Here is a 7,952-nt window from a genome sequence, read left to right as displayed (position 1 = left end):
GACACTTGAGGGGTTGAGAGGACGACTTCGGAGATGACTTAGAAGATCCCGCTGAACGGGAAGAGTCTTCTCGCCCTCTTTGGGGACCCGGGAATCACCCCTTGGACGAGATTGCGTTGGGCCTTGTTGACACTCTCAAGTGTGCCTGTCGGGGGGAAGGGGGTTAATCCAGAAAATGTTAACGCTATCGGTCCAATGACGGTGGTAATGCTGCAATCTGGATGGTTTCAACACGGGGTATCTGTGAAAAAGTACTATACATAAGCATACTTGTATGTATATACATACATATATACATACATACATATATACATACATACATGCATATATGCATGTGTATATAATATATATACATGCATATATGCATGTATGCATATATGCATTTATGACAGTCGCATGCAGGACTCGAACCTACTGCTCAGCCATCAGTAAGACAACCGTGCAGCGCCTTAACCCTCCCAGCCACTGAGGCTTCAAAAGCCTTAGAACATACATACATACATACATGTATATATATATATATATATATATATATATATATATATATGTGTGTGTGTGTGTGTGTGTGTGTGTGTGTGTGTGTGTGTGTGTGTGTATTTACGTGATATATCTATCTATTTGTGGTCCGAAGGTGATCTTGTTGAATTATTCTGGAGAAACTGTACAGGTGAACCAGTTGTTTGTATTATACATTGTTATTTTCTATGAATAATTCGAACGAGAGACTTTCAAGAACATCAGCCGAGAGATATTCTTTACATTTCAGAAGAAAAGAAAGTAAGGATGGAGGAAAGAGAAGAGGAGGAGGAAGAGAGGAGGGAAGGAGAGAGGGGAGGAATTTTTGAGTGGTATAGACGATGGCCGAAGGGATTGGGAAGAGGAAAGTGAAAAGGATTGGATGTGAGTGTCCTTCCAGTGGATATGGAAAAGAAAAGAGAGTGGAAGAGAGGAGGTAATGATGATGAGGAGGAGAAGGAAAATGGAAAGGGATTAGGAAGAGGAAAGTGGAAAGGATTGAAAGTGATTGACCTTCCAGTGGATATGGAAAAGAAAAGAGAGTGGAAGAAAGGAGGTAAGATGATGTGGAGGAGGGAGAAGGAAAAGGGATGGAAGGGAAGAAGAAGAAGAGGCTAAGGGAAAGAGGGGAAGAATTTGAATGAAAATAGGAGAAAGCCTGGCCACTAATTGAGTGGAAGAAAGGAGACGATGATGAAGATGTGGAGGAGGAGGAGAAGGAAAAGGGATGGAAGGGAAGAGTTGAAGGAGGAGGGGGCTAAGGAAAGAGGGGAAGGATTTGAATGAAAACAGGAGAAAGTCGGAAAGAGGGAGAAGAGGGAGGAAGAGGAGGAAAAGGAATGGGAAAGAAGAGTTGGAGGTGTCTGGAACGGACGTGGAGGGAGAGAGAGGAGGATAAATGGAGGACAAGAATGAGGGATAGAAATGGAGGGAAAGGAAAAGGTCAATTGGGTGGAAATGAAAAGAGGAGGAAGAGGAGGAGGAGGAGGAGGAGGAGGAGGAGGAGGAGGAGGAGGAGGAGGAGGAGGAGGAGGTGGAGGAGGAGGAAGGAGAAAAAATCTTGAAGGAAAGGAAATGAAAGAGAAGAAGTCAGGAGGAGAGGAGGAGAAGGAGGAGGAGAAGAGGAGGAGAAGGAGGAGGAGGAGGAGGAGAAGGAGGAGGAGGAGGAGGAGGAGGTGGAAGGAGAAAAAAATCTTGAAGGAAAGGAAATGAAAGAGAAGTCAGGAGGAGAGGAAGAGGAGAGGAAGGAGGAGGAGGAGGAGGAGGAGGAGGAGGAGGAGGAGGTGGAAGGAGAAAAAATCTTGAAGGAAAGGAAATGAAAGAGGAGAAGTCAGGAGTAGAGGAAATGAAAAATGCAGTCTTACGGAAATGAAAAAAAAAAGAAATGGTGACGGGGAAGGAGGAAAAGGAGAAGGAATTGGAACAAGAGAAAAAGCGAAATGGAAGCCAAAGAAAAAGGAGGATTGGAGGCTGGAAACAGAAAGGGAAGGCACAGAAAAGATGTAATAAGTTGTAGGGGTGAGTAAGGGGGAAGACGGGTAGAGAGATATGGGTAGATCATTAGAGAAAGGATAAAACTCAAAATAACGGGCACATGGAAAAAGAAGAGAGCTTAGGGTGGGGAGAGAGAGCGAGAGAAAGAGAGAGAGAGAGAGTGTGTGTGTGTGTGTGTGTGTGTGTGTGTGTGTGTGTGTGTGTGTGTGTGTGTGTGTGCGTGCGCGCGCGCGCGCGTGTGTGTGTGTAGTTTTGTGTGTGTGTAGTTTTGTGTGTGTGTGTGTGTATTCACTTGGTCTTTGGATCACGTGTTGGACTCGTGATCGACAGCTATTTCCCTCCTGGAAGAGAGCTCAGAGCTCGTAGGTCCGATCTATGAGGTGTGTGTGTGTGTGTGTGTGTGTGTGTGTGTGTGTGTGTGTGTGTGTGTGTGTGTGTGTGTGTGTGTGTGTGTGTGTGTGTGTGTGTGTGTGTGTGTGTGTGTGTGTGTGAAGGGAGGAGAGAAGGAAATGGGGGAAAAAGGGAAGAGAAAAAGAATCATAGGGAAGGACGTACGATCGAGATACGATGAAAAGAGGAACAAGGAAGAGAGTGAAGAAGAGGAAAAGAAACAAAGTAGGGAAGAATGAAGAAGAGAAAAGGAAGGAGAGAAAGAGAGAAGGGAAGAGGGTGGAAGAAGAGAGGAAAGAAAAATGAAGAGCAAGAGAGAGGAAAGAAAGAGAAAAGAGGAAGAGACCAGGAAGAGAAGAGGAAAGAGAGAAAGAGAAAGAGAAAGAGAAAGAGAAAGAGAGAGAGAGAGAGAGAGAGAGAGAGAGAGAGAGAGAGGAGACATGAATGAGAAAGATAAAGAGGAATGATGAGAGGAAGTTGACGAAGAGAACTACGAAAAAAGGGGAGGGGAGGGGGAACAAGGAAAAGGGGAAAAGGGGAGAGGGGAAGAGGCCAAGAAAGTAGGTGGAATGAGAAAGAAAACTAATTTGAAGAATGTGAAACTGGAAGAAACTTCAGATTTTTTTTTTTGTCTGTCTGTCTGTCTGTCTTTCCATCGCTATCCGTCTCGCCCGGCGACTACCACGGATGAAGGAGACGGCGGGAGAGTGGGTGGGGGCTAGTGAGTGATGAGAGAAAGAATGGTTGAATAATGAATAAGAGATGATGAGATAATAATTCGCGTGATGGACGGCCGCGGACAGCAAGAGAAAAGAGAAGTTCCCGGTTTCTGCAGTCAGGAATAAAAAAGAGAAAGAGAGAAAAAAAAGAGAATCCTTTTGAACACAGGAAAGTAGAATGGAAAGAATAGAATCAAAGAGAAAGGTAGGTGTGTGTGTGTGTGTGTGTGTGTGTGTGTGTGTGTGTGTGTGTGTGTGTGTGTGTGTGTGTGTGTGTGTGTGTGTGTGTGTGTGTGTGTGTGTGTGTGTGTGTGTGTGTGTGTGTGTGTGTTCGTGTGTGTGTGTGTGTGTGTGTGTGTGTGTGTGTGTGTGTGTGTGTGTGTGTGTGTGTGTGTGTGTGTGTGTGTGTGCGTGTTGTGGAGGGTGCAGGGAGGTGTGTTCTCTCTCTCTCTCTCTCTCTCTCTCTCTCTCTCTCTCTCTCTCTCTCTCTCTCTCTCTCTCTCTCTCTCTCTCTTACACACACACACACACACACACACACACACACACACACACACACACACACACACACACACACACACACACACACACACGCAAGCATACACACATATACGCGCATAGGCACGGTCACGCGCACTACCACACACAGTTACAAAGATGAACAGGAATGGAAAAGGGAGAGAGGGAGAGAGAGAGAGAGAGAGAGGGAGAGAGAGAGAGAGAGAGAGAGAGAGAGAGAGAGAGAGAGAGAGAGAGAGAGAGAGAGAGAGAGAGAGAGAGAATAAAACCAGGAAAGGCGTAAATGGTGGAAGAAAAGGGGAGGAGTCAACAGCAGTAGAAAAACTAACAAGAAAAAGTGGGAAGAAGAAGAAGAAGAAGAGGAGAAAGTATTTAAAGAGAAGAGAGGGGTGCGAACGAAAAAAGAGAAAATAGAAAATAAAATAAAAAAGAGAAGTGAGCTGGTGGTAATAGAAGAGAGAAAAAGAGTAGTAAGATAATGAGGAGTAGGAGAAGAAAAGGGAGGAGGTAGAAGTGGAAGTGAAGAGGAATGAGAGAAGAGAAGGGAGGAGGTAGAAGAAGTGGAAGTGGAGAGAAATAGGAGGCAGAAGAAAGGGGAGGAGGTAGAAGTGGAAGTGGAGAGGAATAAGAGAAGAAGAAAAGGGAGGAGGTAGAGGAAGTGGAAGTGGAGAGAAATAGGAGGCAGAAAAAAGGGGAGGAGATAGAAGTGGAAGTGGAGAGGAATAGGAGAAGAAAAGGGAGGAGGTCGAAGTGGAAGTGGAGGAATAGAGAAGAAAAGGGAGGAGGTAGAAGAAGTGGAGGTGGAGAGAAAAGGAGGAGGTAGAAAAAGTGAAAGTGGAGAGGAATAGGAGGCGGAGGAAAAGGGAGAAGGTAGAAGAAGAAAGTGGCCAGGAATAATAGAAGGAAGGAAAGGGAGGTGGTAGAAGAAGTAGAAGTGGAGAGAAATAAGAGACGGAAGGAAATGGAGGAGGCAGAAGAAGTAGAAAAAGTAGAAATGGAGAGGAATAGAAGAAGAAGGAAAAGGACGAAGAGGGAGAGGGAAGGGGCGGTGTCTCGAGGGAGGAAGAGGAGGAGGAGAAGGAGGAGGAGGAGGGGGAGGAAGCGGAAGGAAAGTGCGATAGTGCAGAAAGGATGAAAGGAAGGGGAGACGAGGGAGAGGATGGGGCGGGGGGAGACAAGGGTAAGACGTGGAGGGAGATACTAGTGGCGACGAACTAGGTACGAGGCAGGTTGAGGGAGGGAGGGGGAGGGAGAGAGAGAGAGAGAGAGAGAGAGAGAGAGAGAGAGAGAGAGAGAGAGAGAGAGAGAGAGAGAGAGAGAGAGAGAGAGAGAGAGAGAGACAGAGAGTGTGTGTGTGTGTGTGTGTGTGTGTGTGTGTGTGTGTGTGTGTGTGTGTGTGTGTGTGTGTGTGTGTGTGTGTGTGTGTGTGTATGTGTGCGTGTGTGTGTGCGTGTGTGTGTGTATGCGCGTGTGCGTGCGTGTGTGTATACATGGAGGGGTAGGAGGTAACGGGTTACATAAATGTACACACACACACACACACACACACACACACACACACACACACACACACACACACACACACACACACACACACACACACACACACACACACACACACACACACACACACACACACACACACACACACACACACACACACACACACACACACACACATAGGTTTATATACATTAACACAGAGGCATATGCACAATCAAGAGATACGGTGGAAACCAAACCAAGTATACTGGAATGCAATTACACGTATGCTCAGATAATAATTGGTAGGATTTGCTACGCGTGTGTTTGTTGGGAGCGTGTACTGGAAGCAACTGAAGAGTTGAATGATTACATCAAGAGTTGATCAATCAGGAGGAAATAAATCAACAGAAGTACATAAACGGCCGGCTGCATGGAACGCGTAGAGAGGGACACTTCTGTGAGATACAAGAGAGAGAGAGAGAGAGAGAGAGAGAGAGAGAGAGAGAGAGAGAGAGAGAGAGAGAGAGAGAGAGAGAGAGAGAGAGAGAGAGTGTATCAAACAAGAGAATGGATAGGCGGCAAAACCGGATGGAGGGGAATAAGTGAGGAAGGGGAGGGGACGATGAGAGGGTAGAAAAAGGAGTAGGAGGAAAAGGAGGAGGAGGAGAAAAAGGAGGAGGAGTAGAAAAAGGAGGAGGAGGAGGAAAAGGAGCAGGAGGAGGAAAAGAAGGAGGAGGAGGAAGAGTAAAAGGAGGAGAAGGAAGGAGGAGGAAGAGAGGAAGAAGGAGCAGGAGGAGGAAAAGGAGGAGGAGGAGTAAAAGGAAGAGGAGGAAAAGTAGGAGGAGGAGCAGGAGAAAGAAAAGGATTAGGAGAAGGAAAAGAAACAGGTAGATGAAGAGGAACAGGAGGAAAAGAACTAGGAGAGGGAAGAGAAGCAGATAGAGGAGGAGTGGGAAAAGGAAAACGAAAAGGAGTAGAAGGAAAAGAACAAAGTAGGAGGAAAAGGAGGAGGAGGAAAAAAGGAGGAGGAGTAGAAAAAGGAGGAGGAGGAGGAAAAGGAGCAGGAAGAGGAAAAGGACTAGGAGAAGGAAAAGAAGGAGGTAGAGGAGAAGGAGCAATTAAAGGTAAATGAGCAGGGGAAAGAAAAGGAGTTTAGAGAGGAACATAAGAACATAAGAACATAAGAATGAAGGAGACTGCAAGAGACCATAAGGCCTACACTAGGCAGCTACGTATCCATCACCACCTGTCATCCCCATCCATAAAGTTGTCTAATCGTTTCTTAAAACAACTGATAGTTTCAGCGCTTACTACATGATTACTAAGTTTATTCCATTCATCGACCACCCTATTAGTAAACCAATTCTTGTAGAGGAAAACAAGAGCAGTTAAAGGAAAAGGACTAAGAGGAGGAAAAGAAGAAAGTAGAGGAAAAAAGAGCAGGAAAAGGTAAACGATTTGGGTAAAGAGAGGTAGTAGAGTGAAGAAAAGAGGAGTAGGAGGAGAAAAGGCGTACAGGAATAGAACGACGATGAAGGTAAAGATTACGAGAACTAGAAGAAAAGGGGCGTAGTTGACGGCGCCGTGGAAGACGGGGAAGGGGGAAGAGGAGGGGGAAGGGGGAGAGAAGGGAGAGAGGAGAGGAGAGGAGGGGGGCTAGAAGGGGGGAAGGGTAGGGGAGGGGGCTAGAAGGGGGAAGGGTAGGGGAGGGGGGCTAGAAGGGGGGAAGGGTAGGGGAGGGGGGCTAGAAGGGGTGAAGGGTAGGGGAGGAGGGCTAGAAGGGGGGAAGGGTAGGGGAGGGGGGCTAGAAGGGGGAAGGGTAGGGGAGGGGGGCTAGAAGGGGGGAAGGGTAGGGGAGGGGGGCTAGAAGGGGGGAAGGGTAGGGGAGGAGGCTAGAAGTGGGGAAGGGTAGGGGAGGGGGGCTAGATGGGGGAAGAGTAGGGGAGGGGGATAGAAGGGGGGGAAGGGTAGGGGAGGTGGGGTGGGGGGCTAAACACCCTGAGGGGGACCAACTGGGACGAAACGACCCCATCGTTAAGATTAGAAAATCAGGTGTGGGTGTTTAATGTGTGCTTAAGGCTGTCTTAAGTACACATATTGATAAAGCGTGTTGTTATGTGGGCTTCTTTTCATCACACTCAAAGTCTCTCTCTCTCTCTCTCTCTCTCTCTCTCTCTCTCTCTCTCTCTCTCTCTCTCTCTCTCTCTCTCTCTCTCTCTCTCTCTCTCTCTCTCTCTCTCTCTCTCTCTCTCTCTCTCTTTCTCCCTCTCTTTCTCTCTCTTTCTCTCTCTCTCTCTATCTATCTATCTGTCTCTATATCTCTCCGTCTCTCTCTGTCTCCGTCTCTGTCTGTTTGTCTGTCTGTCTTTCTTTCTGTCTCTGTCTGTCTAGACAGACAGACAGGGGGAGGGAGGGGGAAGGGGAGGGAGGGAGGGGACGGACTAGGAAGGGGTAGGGAGGGGAGGGGGAGGTGTTGAGGAGGTGTTGATATGAGATGTGTCACATTACGGCCTCTTGAATGCTGTGGGAGGGAGCGAGGGAGGGAAGAGTAACGTGATCACGCGATAAGAGGAAACGAGAGAGAGAGAGAGAGAGAGAGAGAGAGAGAGAGAGAGAGAGAGAGAGAGAGAGAGAGAGAGAGAGAGAGAGAGAGAGAGAGAGAGAGAGAGAGGGTGGGAGTGGTGAGAAGGAGAGAGAGGGAGGGAGATAGATAGATAGATAGAGAGAGAGAGAGAGAGAGAGAGAGAGAGAGAGAGAAAGAGAGATAGAGAGACAGAGAAAGAGGGAGGAGAGAGACAGAGACTGACACAGAGAGACAGAGAGAGAAAG

This window comes from Oratosquilla oratoria, chromosome 4 (genome assembly GCF_046742065.1).
Source record: "Oratosquilla oratoria isolate Oo_2021 chromosome 4, ASM4674206v1, whole genome shotgun sequence".
NCBI classification, from domain to species: Eukaryota; Metazoa; Arthropoda; class Malacostraca; order Stomatopoda; family Squillidae; genus Oratosquilla; species Oratosquilla oratoria.
The sequence above is the reverse complement of the archived record's forward strand: the minus strand, read 5'-3'. Positions refer to the sequence as shown.